The following is an 18,251-nucleotide window of genomic DNA, read 5'->3' as shown; positions in this document are numbered from 1 at the left end:
GTACCTTGCTTAATGAAAATATCCTTTGTATAAATGTACCCTTTTTAAATGTATGTGTTATGTAATGTATCATAAACTATACCTATTATAGTTTATCAACCAAGGGTAGTACGTGGTAATGTATGCAAACTATATTCAAAATAGTTTATTTAATGTTTGAATGTATCGATTGTACTTTGATTATAATCACTTGTTATTCTTTATATTTTATATGACCAAATCCAGTTGTAAACTGATGTGTGTCTAAATATTAAGATAAAATGTCATATATTGCAGTAACATATAATCACATAAAGATATACACCTTGCTCAACATGTTACAAGGTGAAATGAAATTAACAGCAACTTTTCGTTAAAAACAGTTTCTGTTACCGTTCTTAGAAAATTTATAGAAAAATCATCAAAGCTCTAAATCCAAATCCGCAAATTTTGAGAGTTTGGAATATGAGTCTAGTTTGTTCGTAAATTTTATCATGATTTTTAGTGATCTCTAACAGAGGTGAAAATGTTCATAATCACAGACTGGTCCGGGTTTGCCTCTGAAATGACAGGCAGTTTTGTAAAAATCACCATAAATTGTAGAAAAATCATATGGGGATGTGCAAGTAGCCATTTTAAAGCTAAGAGTTTGAACTACTTGTACCTGAAACAGTTTTGAAAACTAAAATATTTAATTTGACCAAAACAGTCCGTGATTAACGTCCATCTTTTCTGATGTAATCTGTTAGGAAAAGTTTAATTGTGTTCTTGATGATTTTACTTGTATTCTCCCCCTTAAAACTTAAGAAAACATGTAAATGTATGGGTATGAACTCACCTTATGTGGTTTCAGTAGATGAAAGTGAGAGAGAGGAAGTGTTCAACCCAAGAACACTAAGAAGATGTCTTGACGACTCGAGAATCTAACACCGAATAAGATGGAACTTGTGTAAGATATCAATGATTTGAGTAGAATGGAGTTTAATAATTATGTGAATGATGAAGATACTTACAAATTGAAGAAAGAAATCCCTGGAGAAAGCCTTGAAGTTCTTGAAGTTGAGAGAAAAGATGAGAGAATTTTGGAGAGTGTTCTTGGTTGCTAAGTGTAGAATGAAAGAGTTTTATGGAGAATGAGGAGAGAGGATCAATCCTCCAGCTCTTAGAACGTGGGAAGAGCTGGAGATTGGCTGTAAAGGTCCACTAAGGAGACAAGGGATAGTGGGAAAGAATGGCTAATCATAGAGTGAGGTGGTGGTGGTTTGCTTTTGCCATAAATTAAGGAAAAGCAAATATTCCCTCAATAATTAGTTCAATCACCAATTCTTTTAATATATTTTATAAAAACCCTGGAGATTTATATATTTTGGGGCCTTAGTTTATAAAATAAAGTTTTGGGTGAAAATCCCACGTTAAAATAATGAAAAACGGAGTTAAAACGAAGTCGTAGTCGAAAAACCGGTAAAAAGGAGCTGTCTGCGAGGCTTCGGACCTTCGGACCTTCGGACCCTCGCTTCGGACCTTCGGACCCTCGCTTCGGATCAGAGGCCTCGGATGCGAGGCTTCGGATGCGAGGCTTCGGATGCGAGGCTTTGGTCCAGAAGGTTAGGTTTCGGATCCTTAAAGCTATTTTACTCGTTTTTACTCCGTTTCAAGCGATTTTTGACCCGGTCAAGGGTCGAGATGACCCAAATGATTACAAAAAGTTAAAGTAACTTCTGAGTGAGATTTGGGAGAGATTTGGGAGAGATTTGGGAGAGATTTGGGAGAGATTTGGGAGAGATTTCAAATAGAAAGAGATAGAGTGAAAACGATTTAGAGAGGTTTCGTTTGTGCTTAATTTGAGTGTCCGGCTTCACAACGCAAGGTTCGTAAACCCCATTAAACCGTGTTTTAGTGTCTTACACAATCCCGATGATTGTGTAATAGTGTTTAATCGCTTTGGTTCGTTGTTTAGCACTTGTTAAGGCTAAGGAAAATCAAACACATGAACTTTCCAAATGATGATTTCTCATTAAAATAGCGAATTGTATAGTGATTACATAACGTAAACCCTAGCATACAAGTGTTATTGGAGTTGACCGGTTTGACTTGTTGACTTTGAATTGACCGAAATTTGACGGTTGTCACACAATCGAATATGCACGTAAGGATGAGAAGTTCCACGAATGAATTCTCGAGACACAACGAGTCCTAAATGATATATAATGGCATATATAGGCATGAAATTAGTGTTTTACACAACTAACATGCAAGGAAAAACCCTTCGGGACTAGGAAACACTTAGACTAAGTGTTACAATCACATGTGATTCACTAAAGGGGTATATACGGCCTAACCATGGAGTGTACGGCCATGGGTGTACGGCCATGGAGTGTACAGTCGTACACTCATGGTAAAACATGCACAAGAGGGTGTTTGAACCATGGGGAAGCTTGTGGGTCTATTGCTCATCAAGATTATGAACTAGGTTCTCAATTTGGAGGGCCTTTTGGGGTGTTTTGAGGTGTGTACGGCCATGGGGAAGCTAAATGGTCGATTCTAAGGTGTTTAATAAGAGTTCCTAACATATACTAAGCATAAGGAAAGGATACTTACGTTTTGGAGGCTGAAAGAGGGTTCACGGCCACCAAGAACAAGTGTGCGTTCTTGGTGAAAGATGAAGATCTTGAATATCTAACCAAAAAGATGATTTTCATGGATGAAATCAAAGGATGATACATGATTAAGAAGGATAACAACTCAAAAAGGGAAGAATCGCTTACGTTTTTGAAGATCTAGGATGAAGAACTCAATGATACTTGAGAGAGAATCGATTTTCTAGACTTGGAAGTGTGAGAAATGACTAGAAATGAAGGGACACTCTACATATGGGGCTGGGTGTACGATCAACATGGGTGTATGTCCGTACACCAATGTGTACGTCCGTACACTCCATTTGATGGAGTGTTCGACTTGATTTCAACGCGAAGAACCTAAGCAACTCAATCCTATACCCAATGCTTGAATGTACTGAGCTTAGAACCCTTAAAATGATCCTTAACCATGCTAATTGATAGCAGAAACGATTCTGACTTTTGGTTGAATTGAATGGTTGGACTTGCAAGGCAAAAAATTTCGGGTTGTCACATCATCCCCCCGTTAGATGGAATTTCGTCCCGAAATTAGCTTTCTTAGCAGTACTCCTGGGATTGTGCTCCTCTGATTGGCAGAATAATCACTCGTAGACCTAGGCAACTTTGCCCTAATGTCCATGATAGGATTCATACCTGATCAATCTATCATTACTTCGTGTATACAAGTCGTATAAAATTAAGATTAGTAAGACGGTCGGATGTGCGACTCTGCCCCAGGTCCACAACCAAACAAGGAACAGGATATAGGGCAGAAACACACATACTAAATCTGCATAATCATAATGATATACCACCCTCGCGTATACACTTATTAGTAATAGGTGGGGCTATATTTGTCCTTAGCCTCTGTGCTTGAACTTGGTCTGATGAACGAGTGGTATTTCGGGAAGGTCTGCGAAACATACGGCGGCAAGGTTTCGGAGGGCAAAGTACTCTTCGCATGAGTACTTCGGGGTTTAGAATACGAGGTAGACGATTCTGAGGTCTGGGTTGGGCTGTCGTTACAAATGACGAGGGTTTCGTGAATTTGACGGTCGAGGCGTTGGAAACATATGAACTTAGTATGGTGAGGACCACGCCAACTCATGACGAATGATAGCAACATACTCTTTACTGAACAAAAGTTTGGCCGATTTGAAAGAAATGTTTGTTATACGATGATGTATCCTTAGTGTGCTCGAAAATGTACTTTGTGTAAACGTTCTAGTGTTTTCTGTTGTCCCCATGATGTTAACACTTCTACGTATCGTACTGCGATGAGCGAGTACATACCGTGAAAGTGCTTTGATAACTAGTGTCGATACTTTTTACTACGATCCTCCTCGGTACCACTATGATCGCCTGGAATATACAAGTTATGAATAATTAAGATGAATAAGACAGTCGACTGAGTAACTCTGCCCCAAATCCACAACCAAACAAGGAACAAGAATTAAGGCGGAATCATTCACTCTAAGTCTGCAAAATCTTAGCTATGCACAACCCTGATGTACATACTATGCCATCATAGCTTCTCTGAATGGATATTTTAGTTCCCTTGTGAATGCTGTGACTAGTTACATATGAGTGAGTTATTATAATTACTTTTAAATGTTTTCCCCATGTTTTAATTTTATATAAATATAAATTAAATTTTAAAGCAATCTCCCGGGGACTCGGGAGATCAGTTGAGCCGATGCCCTGCAGAACCGGACTATGTGTCCCTTTCTGTGGCAGTTCAGGCACTGCATTTCCCGACATACTCCGGTGTGGTGATAGTTGCACTTTCCACACTTCGGTAGAGTTCCAGCATATCGACTGGCATATGCTGGAGTAGCAGGTGTTGTGGCGGCATATATAGTACTCGTTTGTTGCTCCTGCGGGGGTTCCTGTGTTGTTCGCTCTTTCCTCTTTTACCCTGATTTCCGTTTATAGTCCCCCCCCTTAGATGGATCGGGAACGGGGACCACCACGCCATGTCGGACTCCATGTTCGATGAGTCGTTGGGCCAGGCCTTTAGCACTATCAAATGTAGTTGGGTTAGAAGACATCACATCTCCTTGAATCGGGGTAGATAAACCCCAGATGTACCTTTCTATCTTCTTACTTTCTGTGTTAACCGTCAGTGTAGGTCACTATGTCCGAGCCGACCATGGTATGCTCCCATAGTTCTTGTTCCAGCTTTTGAACTTCGCCCCTAGGGCAGTATTCTTCCAACATCATCTCCTTCAGGTTTTCCCAACCTATGGAGTTAGCCACTGATAGGGTCAGTGACTTAACATGGCTATTCCACCATGTTAGGGCTCTGTCGGAGAAGGTGCAGGCAGCAAACTTAACTTTGCTCCCTTCTGGGCACGAACAGATTGCGAAGACCGAATCTGTTTTCTCGAACTATCGCATCAAAGCAATGACTCCCCCTTTTCCATTAAAGGATTTGGGTTTGCAGTTCATGAAATCCTTGTACGAACACTCCCTTGGGTGTCCGTGAGTAACTCCGGGGTTGGTTAAGTGGGTACCGCTACCAGATCCGAAGGTACCACTATTGCTGATATGAGATAAAGCAGTTGCCACTGCGGCTGATATCGCTGCTTGGAGAGCAGCAGGGTCGAACTGAGGAGGAGGTGGTGGAGTTGGAGTTGGAGTTATCGGAGTAGCGCGCCTGTTTGATCTACGAGGAGGCATCTTTGCTAAAAGAATACAAAGATGAGATGGAAATAAGTCTATAGCAGTGGATATGAGTTGGAAGCTGACTTTCATAGGGTTCTGGAAACAATTCATAAAGAGAGTCTATATAAAATAAACTTTATGAATCAGAAGTGGCTATCCTCGAATGAATCTCTGTGAATTGAATAACTGATACTGGTTGCATGAAAAAGAAATAATTCTAACACATAGTGTGAGTAGTGTAATCACTAGCTCACGAAGTCAAATAAGGTAATTATTTATTAGTGTGACGCATAACACGTTTTTAGTTTCTCTGGCTGATCACTTCTTGGAAAACTTTTCATGAACCTGCTCTTGTTCCTCCTTGACTCTTTTGCTGATCGCTATGAGGAAGTGGTTACATCTATCTGGGTTCGGCGTACGAGAATGGATGTGTCTAAAGAATCTATGAGATTAAGTGAAACATTATGGAGTGATCCTTACTGGGTCCTCCTATAATTGCGCAATGTATACAAGTTGTATATAATTTAAGATTAAATAGAGCTTCGAATAAGTGATCTTACTCCAAAACCACAACCAAACAAGGAACAGGTAGTGAAGCATAGATCAAAAATTCTAAGTCTATAAAATCTCAATTATATAAAACCTTGGAAGTATACACTCCGAAATCATAGACCTACCAGAAGGGTCTTTAGGTTCTCACATAAGTTATGTATAGTGTCTAAAATACTCCTATAGTACTTTAATGTGATGTACTTGATATGTTTTAAACTTGTTGTTGTCTTGTAGAATCATAAAATACTCCCATAGTATTCTATCTTTGTGTACTGATCTAGAAATCCCTTGAATAGAGTTAGGTAAGTTTTAAGACTGTTGCAACACCACATCACTCCTAAACACATGTCGGTCACATCTCGAATGAATATAGTTGATCAGGCTATATTGATCCTAGATATGATTACATAACTGTCCAGGTTTGACCACAATGTTCAACCTTTAAATACTTCTGTTTTGTTCTTCTTGTGATACTTGTTCTAGTATGTATATATGTATAAGCATGTATTTATACTTTTATAAAGTACTGTTATATTCTTAAAATATATTATTATCCAGAGCTCTACGGCCCCATTGTATTTATAGTTGTATATCTTTTATAGGTTGATATACTTAGTTCACTATAAACAATGCTCTGATACCAATCTGTCTCACCCCCAAACTGGAACGGCGGAAACGTTCGGAGGCGGAGGACGTCATGTTTAGTATCACAAGACATGCATCATAGTAATCAAAGTAACAAAGAACCATTTCATTTGAAAGAAAGTGTTTACAAAGTATGTGGTTCACATAACATAGACTACAAAGGTAAATAACAAAACAAGACACGAAGCTACTACACTTCATCTTCTGAATCTCAGCACGCGTACCTGTCTACTAGTTTCCTGAGAATACAAGTTATTTTGAAAGAGTAGATCAGCATTTAAGCTGGTGAGTTCATAAGATTTTAGTGATGTAAAGTAAGTTGAAAGTTCTTTTAGAAAAGTTTGCCTGTTCCTCCAGAAGATCCTATATCTTCTGATATGATGAAAAATAAGTAAAATGACTCTACAATCCTTTCTATGAGTACTAAATGGATACAATTTATATAAAACCCAAAGTAAACAAACAATCGGTTGTGTGAATCCGTGACAACCCGAAATTTCTATCTTCTTCAAACGTCCAATTCAATCAAAGTCAGACTCGTTTCTGCTATCTTTTGGCATGGTTTAGAGTCAATTTGAGTGTTCTAAGCCTAGTACTTTCAAAGTTTGGGTTTAGAAATGATTTCCATAAGTTCACCACTTTTGAAAATGGCCAAACACTCCTTCATGAGGAGTGTATGGCCATACACTTGCGTGTGCGGCCATACACCCCCCTTCTGGCCATACACTCTCAAGTATGTAGGTCAGACTTAGCCTTCATTCAACTTTTTTCACACTCCTAAGTCAAGAAAACGATTCTCTCTCAACTATCATCGGATTTTTCATCTAGATCTTCAAGTTGTAAGTGTTTCTTCCTTTGATTTGTTGGTTCATTACACTATCTTGTGAAGATCCATGATTTCATCCATGAAATTACTTCTTTTGTTAGATCTTCAAGTGTTCTTCATTTTCACCAAGAACACCAAGAACACCTACTAAGTTTTTGGACCTCAAACACCCCTAAAGGCTTCTAATCGTAAGTACTTCTTCCTGCGCTTGTTACTTACTAGATGTTCACCTTAAAAGTCATCCAAACCATGATCTTCAAGGAATGTACGGCTGTACACACCCCATGTGGCCGTACACCCCCTTGTTTAGTGCATTTTAGCCTCAACCTCATGTTCTATGCTAGTACAAGATCAAGAACACTTAGGGGATGCAAGTTAGAGCCTTGGAATACACGTTTTCACCATTTCTTCAAGGAGTGTACGGCCATACACTCCATGGCCGTACACACCTCGCCGCACACACAAGTGGCCGTACACACACTTGTGAGGCTGTACACCCATTATATGCAATCCTTTGTACTTCTAACACTTCAATTTAAGTGTTTCCTAAGTCCTAAGGTGTTTTCCTTACATTATTAGTTGTATAAACACTAATCATATACATATATGTGTCATTATATGCTTATTAGGATCCGTTGTGCTCAAGTCTTCACTTGACACTTAGCATCCTACAAACCGATCTTTCATTCGTATCACTCACTGCAGGTGAGTTCATACCCCTTAACTTATCTTTAAATGATTTTAAATGCTTTAATGGGGGAGAATACAAGTACAAACATTATAGTTATTATATCAATCACATGTTATTAATAACTATCAAACAGATAGATTTCTTATAATTCAAACTGTGTTTTCAAACAAATTGCTTAAATCGTTTTACAAACTCTTTTAAACTTATACTTGGTCAAATCATGTCTATATGGATATAGTTATATAAGTAGGATTGAAAGGACTTAGGACTGATAACTCGCCTTATTTCCTGTTCCTTGTTTGGTTGTGGACTTAGGGTATCGGTTGTTTGTTGAAGGTCGTTTGAATCTTAGTTATATATTATGTATATGTATATAGATATAAAAGTTATTCGTTCAGTTCAATACCTTTGAGTAGCAAAGGTCTACAAATATGTTCATTCATACTAACAACATTGCTAGTAAACTATAATAGGTATAGTTTAGGAAGTCACTACTTACTATTTCTAGAACAATGAAACATACAAAGAGTTAGTTCATACATGAGTCAGTACAAACATACTATAACGAGAGACAATACTCACTATAAAGAGAAACATTACATACTATAACGAGAAACAATACACACTACACACTATACAATAGAGAACATACTATATACTAGACAGAGAGAACATACTATACACTAGACAGAGAGAACATGCTATACAAATACAAGAATACTATAACATTAATGTGAGATACTACTTCATGGCTCGGCAATATACTGCTGCATCATGTTTTGTACCCAGAGTCTCCTGGAGGGAGAGCGTGAATTTGTGTATAAATCTATACAGTACTGACCATCCTACACCTTGCTGCTAGCTACAGTGGGACCCGCAGGTCTACGGGTGACGAATGTCGTATCATTTCGACATCTCGAACGTCGTGTTATACTACTCGATCAAGTATGGTTACAATCTTATCACATTTTACCTTAATTAAATCAAACAAGTTTAAGGTAGTTAGTACATTGATAGTTACTTAGATAAAACTACAGTACATCTTTATTTTTCCCATTTCATTCACATTGTGATCTTCTCACATAAACGGTAATGATAACTATATTTTCCTAATGATAGTCATACTTTGGAAAAATACTCACTTTTACAAAAGAACAAAAATAAAGAACAGTTGGGTCTTGGTAGAAGACTACTTTAGTAGAAAATAAAGGATTTTCTAGGAAGTTTACAAACATTTACATCAAACACTTACAAACTTATACATCAAACATTTACAATTACTTTCTTCAAACTTATACAAACAATGTCACTAATATACTTATGAACTCACCAGCTTTAATGATGATCTATGCTTTCAAAATAACTTGTATTCTCATGTCACCAGTAGACAGGTACAGATGACCAGGTTTTGAGAAGATGGAGCTTTCAAGACTCGTCTTTATTTTGGTTATTCATTTTTTGGTGTCTTATAAACTGCAGAACACACTTGTATTAAAATTATACTATTAATGCAATGGATGATGTTGTTGCTTGTTTACTATTATGCATTGTTGTGATATTGTACATGACGTCCTCCGCCCCCGAACGTTTCCACCGTTCCGGTTTGGGGGTGTGACAGATTGGTATCAGAGCTTTGTTTATAGTGAATTGAGTATATCAACCCATAAAAGATATACAACTATAAACACAACGGGATTAAAATACTCTGACGAAGAGTTTATACTTTTAAATAATAAAATATTTAACCAAAGTATACATTCCTTTATTCATACTAAAATCAGTGTCGCTAGGACAGAACAAAAGTATTACGATTGTTGGACAGCACAATTAGGCTTGGGGATATATAATCAGATCTGGGAGTGATATAGCCTGATCAACTATATCTTTCCGAGAAGTGAGTGCATGTGCTTAGGAATGGTTGTGGCTTTGCAGCAAGTCTAAAAACTTACCAAAACTACTACAATGACACCATTAGAACATAACATAAACTTAAAATACTATAGGAGTATTTTGTGTTACTATAATTACTTATGTGCAAACTAAAAAGGTCTTTACTAGTATGTCAATAGTTTCTGAGTGGATACGCTAAGGTTATATGTGAATAAGGTGTTATACACTTAGAATCTGTGATGTTTGCTTTACTTCCTGTTCCTTGTTTGGTTGTGAGCTTAGAGTTAGGGTCACCTATTCGAAGGTCTATCCTATTTTGGTTACATATGACTGGTATGCACTACGAAAATGTTGGAGTAACTGGTAAGGATCATCTTATAATTATCTTAATTAGTACGTCTATTAATTATTTCTTTTACCCCTATTCTCGCGTAGATAACATGGCTGGATTCCATATCCCCGGCGACCCGTACTTTCCCAACTAAGGTAACCGAGGATGGCTCGATGATGAGCCAGAAGAGGAACCTGCAATTCCATTGGACGATGACTTCGCAGAGAACTTACCAGGGGATTCTGACTCCGAGCCAGAAGTCAACGATCAACCCCTGGTAGCTCCAAACCCAAATCCTAACCCTCGTCCGGCTTTTCAAGGCCTGACGCCTCTATGGGTGGAAAGTTTGGAGACATGGAGTCAGGAACAGGGTCAACCCATTCCATACAACGGAGACAAGAGTTCTACAATGTGACCAAAGGAGGCTCAGCGGACAGAGTCCTACCTGTTCTAGTCCGCAGGGTTGCTCGTAACAAAATACAGGGTAGGACAGCCCTCAACCGAATTGCAGAAGTTGATGTCAATGCGGGGGTCAATACCATCCACATTCGTTGTCTGGAAGCTGCAAGAGACCATGAGTCTCTATTGCAAGAGCTAGCTGTAACTTGAGCTGAAGTCATAGAGCATCGCATGTGTCAGCCAGTGTACGAGCGACGCCTTCTTGACTTGGAGCGTCAGCTGGATGACTTAAGGGTTCGCCCAAGGGGTGCCCGTCGCCAGTAGGGACTGCTCGGCTCAAATTTCGTTATTATCTAAGGATTAGCCTTCTTATCTATGCTCTAAGTAGCACTTTTCCCTATAATTTCCTGTTATTCTAAGACCTTGAACTTTCAGTCTATTAGGTCTTTATGCTGTCAAAATTTTCTCATCCCGGTTGATGTAAGACCTACTTCTAGGTTATTTTCCCGAACCTGTTACATCTGTAATACCAATATTTTTGACAGATATTTAATCTCATGGAAATTATTATCCAAATGCTTTCAACTTTCTAGTACTAGATTTCTATTCAATCATACTTTTATCTGTGGTTGGGCTATGGAGAGTTAGTTCATGAGCCACTCTCATCATTCTCTCTATTGAATTCTTACCAATATCTTCATCTTTGTGATTTTATAGCTTCAAGATGCCTCCAATAACTCCAAATCAAACTCCACCTCCTCCTCCTCAATACAATCCGGCAGCAATCCAAGTTGCAGTGAATGCAACTGTTACGGCAGCCCTAGCACAATTCACCCCTATCGGTACTAGCGGGAGTGGAACTAACGTGCCTTCGACTACAGTCGAAGCTCCAGTACGCGCTAGGGAGTGCTCGTATAAGGACTTCACCAGCTGCAAACCCAGAAACTTCAATGGCACTGGCGGAATCATTGCCCTCTCGCAATGGTTCGAGAAGACGGAATCGATCTTTGAGATATGTTCCTGTCCGGATGGGAGCAAAGTAAAATTTGCCGCCTGCACCTTCGCTGACCGAGCCCTGACATGGTGGAATAGCCATTTCAAGTCACTAACTCTGATAGTGGCAAATGCCATGGGCTCGGAAACTCTTAAGGAGCTCATGATCGAGGAATGCTGCTCGAGGGGCGAGCTTCAAAAGCTTGAGCAGGAACTCTACAGCCTAACCATGAAGGGCTCCGACATAGTCTCCTACACTACCAGATTTAGCGATCTGGTAGCACTATGTCTGGGAATGGTCCCTTCTGAAGCGAAGAAGGTGGAGAGGTATATCTGGGGGCTGGTGCCTCCATTTCAGGGGAATGTACTAGCTTCAAACCCCACTACCTTCGATAGTACCAAGCGATTGGCACAACGGATCATTGACCATGGGGCCCGTACCCCGTCAACAACAACAACCCTATCCATATCAGAACCCTCCAAAGCTACTGACAGCAAGCGGAAGTTCTGGGATGAGAAGAAGAAGAACGTTGCGCAGAAAGCTGCCAAAAAGCAGCAGGTCGTAGCTTTTCATGCTGCAATAGCACCTACTGCTGATGCACCGGTAAAGCAGTATGCTGGAAGCTTGCTGAAGTGCAAAAAATGCAGCTTCCACCACAACAGACCCTGCCGGGAAATGTCGTGCTCTAACTGTAACAGGAAGGGGCACACTGCCCGTTTCTGCAAAGCTCTGGCAAGGCCAATCACCCAAGTCCCCGGCGCTGGTGTGGGCCAGACTTGCTACGGATGTGGCGAGGTGGTCCACTACAAAAGGAACTGCCCGAAGGCAGGGAATGCCAACGAAGTGGGAAGAGTTTTGGCTATAGGCCACGAGGAAGCAGTTGCCGACCCTACAGTGGTCACGGGTATGTTTCTCCTCGATAACTCATATGCATCCCTACTGTTTGATAGCGGAGCGGAGAGGAGTTTCGTGAACAAGAAATTTGCTCACTTGCTTAAACAAAAATCACGTGCACTTAAAGAACCGTTCACTGTAGAAATGGCTAACGGAAAGACAGAGAACACTAGCTGCATATACATAGGATGTACACTAACTCTAGATAGCCATTCATTTCCAATCGACCTCATGCCGGTCTCAATTAAAAGTTTCGACGTCATAATCGGCATGGATTGGTTGAGTTCTCATCGTGCCGACATCATGTGTTACGAGAAGGCTGTTCGCCTTAATCTACCATCTAGCGAAACCCTAATTATCTATGGCGACAAACCCGGCACGAACCTTCGCATCATCTCGAGCATTCAAGCCCAGAAGTACCTGCGAAAGGAATGTCGCACATTCCTTGCTCATGTTGTCGATGGGAGCCAAGAGACGAAGGGCATTAAGAACATCCCAGTGGTACATGATTTTCCTGACATCTTTCTAGAAGAACTCCCAGGATTACCTCCACAGCGTCAAGTCGAGTTCAGAATCGACTTAGTTCCAGGGGCTACCCCAGTAGCCAAATCGCCCTATCGTCTAGCACCAGCTGAGATGCAGGAGCTATCCAGTCAACTTAACGAATTGCTCAGCAAGGGCTTTATCAGACCAAGCTTCTCACCCTAGGGAGCACCGGTCTTATTCGTCAAGAAGAAAGACGGATCGTTCCGTATGTGCATCGACTACAGATAACTGAACAAACTGACCATCAAAAATCGTTACCCTCTGCCTCGCATAGACGATTTGTTCGACCAACTACAAGGGGCGAATTTCTTTTCAAATATTGACCTGAGATCCGGGTATCACCAGTTACGAGTGCTAGGGGAGGATGTTCCGAAGACAGCCTTCCGGACTCGTTATGGACACTACGAGTTTGTCGTAATGCCGTTCGGATTGACCAATGCGCCCTCAATATTCATGGACTTAATGAATAGGGTGTGTCGTCCTTACTTGGATCAGTTCGTTATCGTTTTCATCGATGACATACTTATCTAATCTCGAAGTAAGGAGGAGCATAGTCAACATCTACGAAAAGTCTTGGAAACACTACGATCAGAGAAGCTTTATGCGAAGTTCTCGAAATGCGAATTTCGGATCCGAATAGTCGAATTCTTGGGGCACGTGATTAGCGAAGAGGGAATACACGTGGACCCTTCCAAAATCAAAGCCATTGAGAATTGGTCAGCACCGCAGACGCCTACAAAAATTCGTCAATTTCTAGGGCTCGTTGGCTACTATCGCAGGTTCATTCAGAACTTCTCAAGGATTGCAAAACCGCTTACAACATTGACCCAGAAGGGTGTGGCCTTTGACTGGGAGGAGAACCAAGAGAAAGCGTTCCAAACGCTAAATCGAGCCTTATGCATCGCACCGATACTGTCCCTTGCCGAAGGGATAGAAGACTTCGTGGTTTATTGCGATGCATCCAATCAAAGGCTCGACTGTGTTCTAATGCAACGAGGTAAGGTCATCGCCTATGCCTCAAGACAGCTGAAGACACGCGAGGTTAACTACACCACACACGATCTTGAGTTAGGAGAAATAGTGTTTGCTCTGAAGATCTTGAGACACTACCTGTATGGTACAAAAAGCACTATATTTACAGACCACAAAAGCCTACAACATATATTCGACCAGAAGGAGCTCAACATGAGACAACGACGGTGGGTCGAGCTACTCAGTGATTACGAATGCGAAATTCGTTATCATCCCGGCAAGGCCAACGTAGTAGCTGACGCCCTAAGTCGGAAAGAATACTCTGGTCGTAGAGTCAAATCTTTGACTATGACTATCCATTCACACTTGTCCACACAAATTAAGGAGGCTCAGTCAGAAGCCTTGAAACCTGAAAATGTGGCGGGTGAATCCCTAAGAGGGATGGATAAGAACTTGGTAGTCAAGGGTGGCGGAGCCTTATATCTCATGGATCGGATTTGGACACCGAAACACGGTGGATTCAGAGACTTGGTCATGACCGAAGCGCACAACACTCGATATTCCGTCCACCCTTGTTCGGATAAGATGTATCTGGATCTTAAAAAGTTATACTGGTGGCCTAACATGAAAGTAGAGATTGCTACCTTCGTGAGTAAATGCCTTACTTGCGCCAAGGTTAAGGTCGAATACCAGAAACCATCAGGTTTACTTCAGCAACCGGAGATACCGGAATGGAAGTGGGAGCGGATCACGATGGACTTCCTAACCAAGTTGCCCAAGACAACGGGCGGTCTCGATACCATTTGGGTGATCGTAAACAGATTAACAAAGTCCGCACACTTCCTGCCTATCAAAGAGACTGACAAGATGGAGAAGCTAACAAGAACATGCATTAGGGAGATCGTACGACTGCATGGTGTTCCCATATCCATTATCTCTGATAGAGATAGTAGATTCACTTTGAGGTTCTGGCAGTCGCTACAAAGTTCCCTAGGAACTAGGCTGGACATGAGTACAACCTACCATCCACAAACCGACGGACAAAGTGAGAGGACTATTCAAACTTTGGAAGATATGTTGCGAGCCTGCGTGATAGACTTTGGGAAGGCATGGGATACTCATATACCCCTTGTTGAGTTCTCCTACAACAATAGTTATCACACGAGCATAAAGGCTGCTCCATTTGAAGCCCTCTATGGCCGTAAGTGCAGATCCCCTATGTGTTGGGCTGAGGTGGGCGACACTCAGTTAGCTAAAGGACGAGTTCCTGACAGCACTCTCATAGGTCCAGAGATCATTCGGGAAACGACAGAGAAGATCGTTCAGATTCGTGAACGATTGAAAGCCTCTAGAGACCGACAGAAAAGCTACGCAGACAAGAGAAGGAAATCGTTGGAATTCCAAGTAGGCGACCATGGTCTATTGAAGGTCTCACCCTGGAAGGGCTTAATACGCTTCGGAAAGCGTGGAAAGCTAAATCCAAGATACGTAGGGCCTTTCGAGATTCTCGCTAGAATCGGCCCTATAGCTTACAAACTCAAACTACCTCGCGAACTCAGTAACGTACATTTTACCTTCCACGTCTCGAACTTGAAAAACTGTCTGTCCGACGAGACTCCTGTAATCCCACTCGACGAGATCGAGATCAACGCGAGCCTCAACTTCGTGGAAGAACCTGTAGAGATCATGGAACGAGAGGTCAAGCAAACGAAGCAAAGTTGTATCCCGATAATGAAGGTTCGTTGGAATGCCAAGCGAGGGCCTGAATTCACTTGGGAGCGTGAGGATCAGCAAAAACTGAAATATCCTCATCTTTTCGTTTAGTTATTTGAAATAGCTTAATTGTTTAAACTCTAATTTCGGGACGAAATTCTCTCTAACGGTGGGATGATGTGACAACCCAAAATTTCTATCTTCTTCAAACTTGCAATTCAATCAAAGTCAGACTCGTTTATGCTATCTTTTGGCATGGTTTAGAGTCAATTTGAGTGTTCTAAGCCTAGTACCTTCAAAGTTAGGGTTTAGAAATGAGTGCCATAAGTTCACCACTTTTGAAAATGGCCAAACACTCCTTCATGAGGAGCGTACGGCCGTACACTTGGGTGTGCGGCCGTACACCCCCCTTCTGGCCGTACACTCCTTAGCCAAGAAAACGATTCTCTCTCAACTATCATCAGATTTTTCATCTAGATCTTCAAGTTGTAAGTGTTTCTTCCTTTGATTTGTTGGTTAATTACACTATTTTGTGAAGATCCATGATTTCATCCATGAAATTACTTCTTTTGTTAGATCTTCAAGTGTTCTTCATTTTCACCAAGAACACCTACTAAGTTTTTGGACCTCAAACACCCCTAAAGGCTTCTAATCGTAAGTACTTCTTCCTATGCTTGTTGCTTACTAGATGTTCACCTTAAAAGTCGTCCAAAGCATGATCTTCAAGGAGTGTACGGACGTACACACCCCATGTGGCCGTACACCCCCTTGTTTAGTGCATTTTGGCCTCAAACTCATGTTCTATGCTAGCACAAGATCAAGAACACTTAGGGGATGCAAGTTAGAGCCTTGGAATACACTTTTTGACCATTTCTTCAAGGAGTGTACGGCCATACACTCCATGGCCATACACACCTGGCCGTACACACAAGTGGTCGTACACCTAGTGCTCGTACACACACTTATGAGGCCGTACACCCATTATATGCAATGCTTTGTACTTCTAACACTTGAATCTAAGTGTTTCCTAAGTCCTAAGGTGTTTTCCTTACATGATTAGTTGTATAAACACTAATTATATACATATACGTGTCATTATATGCTTATTAGGATCCGTTGTGCTCAAATCTTCACTTGACACTTAGCATCCTACAAACCGATCTTTCATTCGTATCACTCACTGTAGGTGAGTTCATACCCCTTAAATTATCTTTAAATGATTTTAAATGCTTTAATGGGGGAGAATACAAATAGAAACATTATAGTTATTATATCAATCACATGTGATTAATAACTATCAAACAGATATATTTCTTATACTTCAAACTGTGTTTTCAAACAAATTGCTTAAATCGTTTTACAAACTCTTTTAAACTTATACTTGGTCAAATCATGTCTATATGGATATAGTTATATAAGTAGGATTGAAAGGACTTAGGACTGATAACTCGCCTTATTTCCTGTTCGTTGTTTGGTTGTGGACTTAGGGTATCGGTTGTTTGTCCGAAGGTCGTTTGAATCTTAGTTATATATTATGTAAATGTATATAGATATAAAAGTTATTCGTTCAGTTCAATACCTTTGAGTAGCAAAGGTGTACAAATATGTTCATTCATATTAACAACATTGCTAGTAAACTATAATAGGTATAGTTTAGGAAGTCACTACTTACTATTTCTAGAACAATGAAACATACAAAGAGTTAGTTCATACATGAGTTAGTACAAACATACTACAACGAAAGACAATACTCACTATAAAGAGAAACAGTACATACTATAATGAGAAATAATACACACTACACACTATACACCAGAGAACATACTATATACTAGACAGAGAGAATATACTATACACTAGACAGAGAGCACATGCTATACAAATACAAGAATACTATAACACTAATGTGAGATACTACTTCATGGCTCGGCAATATATTGCTGCGTCACGTTTTGTACCCAGAGTCTCCTGGAGGGAGAGCGTGAATTTGTGTATAGATATATACGGGACTGACCATCCTACACCTTGCTGCTAGCTACAGTGGGACCTGCAGGTCTACGGGTGACGAATGTCATATCATTTCGATGTCTCGAACGTCGTGTTATACTAGTCGATCAAGTATGGTTACAATCTTATCACATTTTACCTTAATTAAATCAAACAAGTTTAAGGTAGTTAGTACATTGATAGTTACTTAGATAAAACTACAGTACATCTTTATTTTTCCCATTTCATTCACATTGTGATCTTCTCACATAAACGGTAATGATAACTATATTTTCGTAATGATAGTCATACTTTGGAAAAATACTCACTTTTACAAAAGAACAAAAATAAAGAACAGTTGTGTCTTGGTAGAAGACTACTTTAGTAGAAAATAAAGGATTTTCTAGGAAGTTTACAAACATTTACATCAAACACTTACAAACTTATACATCAAACATTTACAATTACTTTCTTCAAACTTATACAAACAATGTCACTAATATACTTATGAACTCACCAGCTTTAATGCTGATCTATGCTTTCAAAATAAC

This window comes from Lactuca virosa, chromosome 3, assembly GCF_052849685.1.
Source record: "Lactuca virosa cultivar CGN04683 chromosome 3, Lactuca_virosa_CGN04683_v6, whole genome shotgun sequence".
Classification (NCBI taxonomy): domain Eukaryota; kingdom Viridiplantae; phylum Streptophyta; class Magnoliopsida; order Asterales; family Asteraceae; genus Lactuca; species Lactuca virosa.
Note: the sequence above shows the minus strand (reverse complement) of the source record.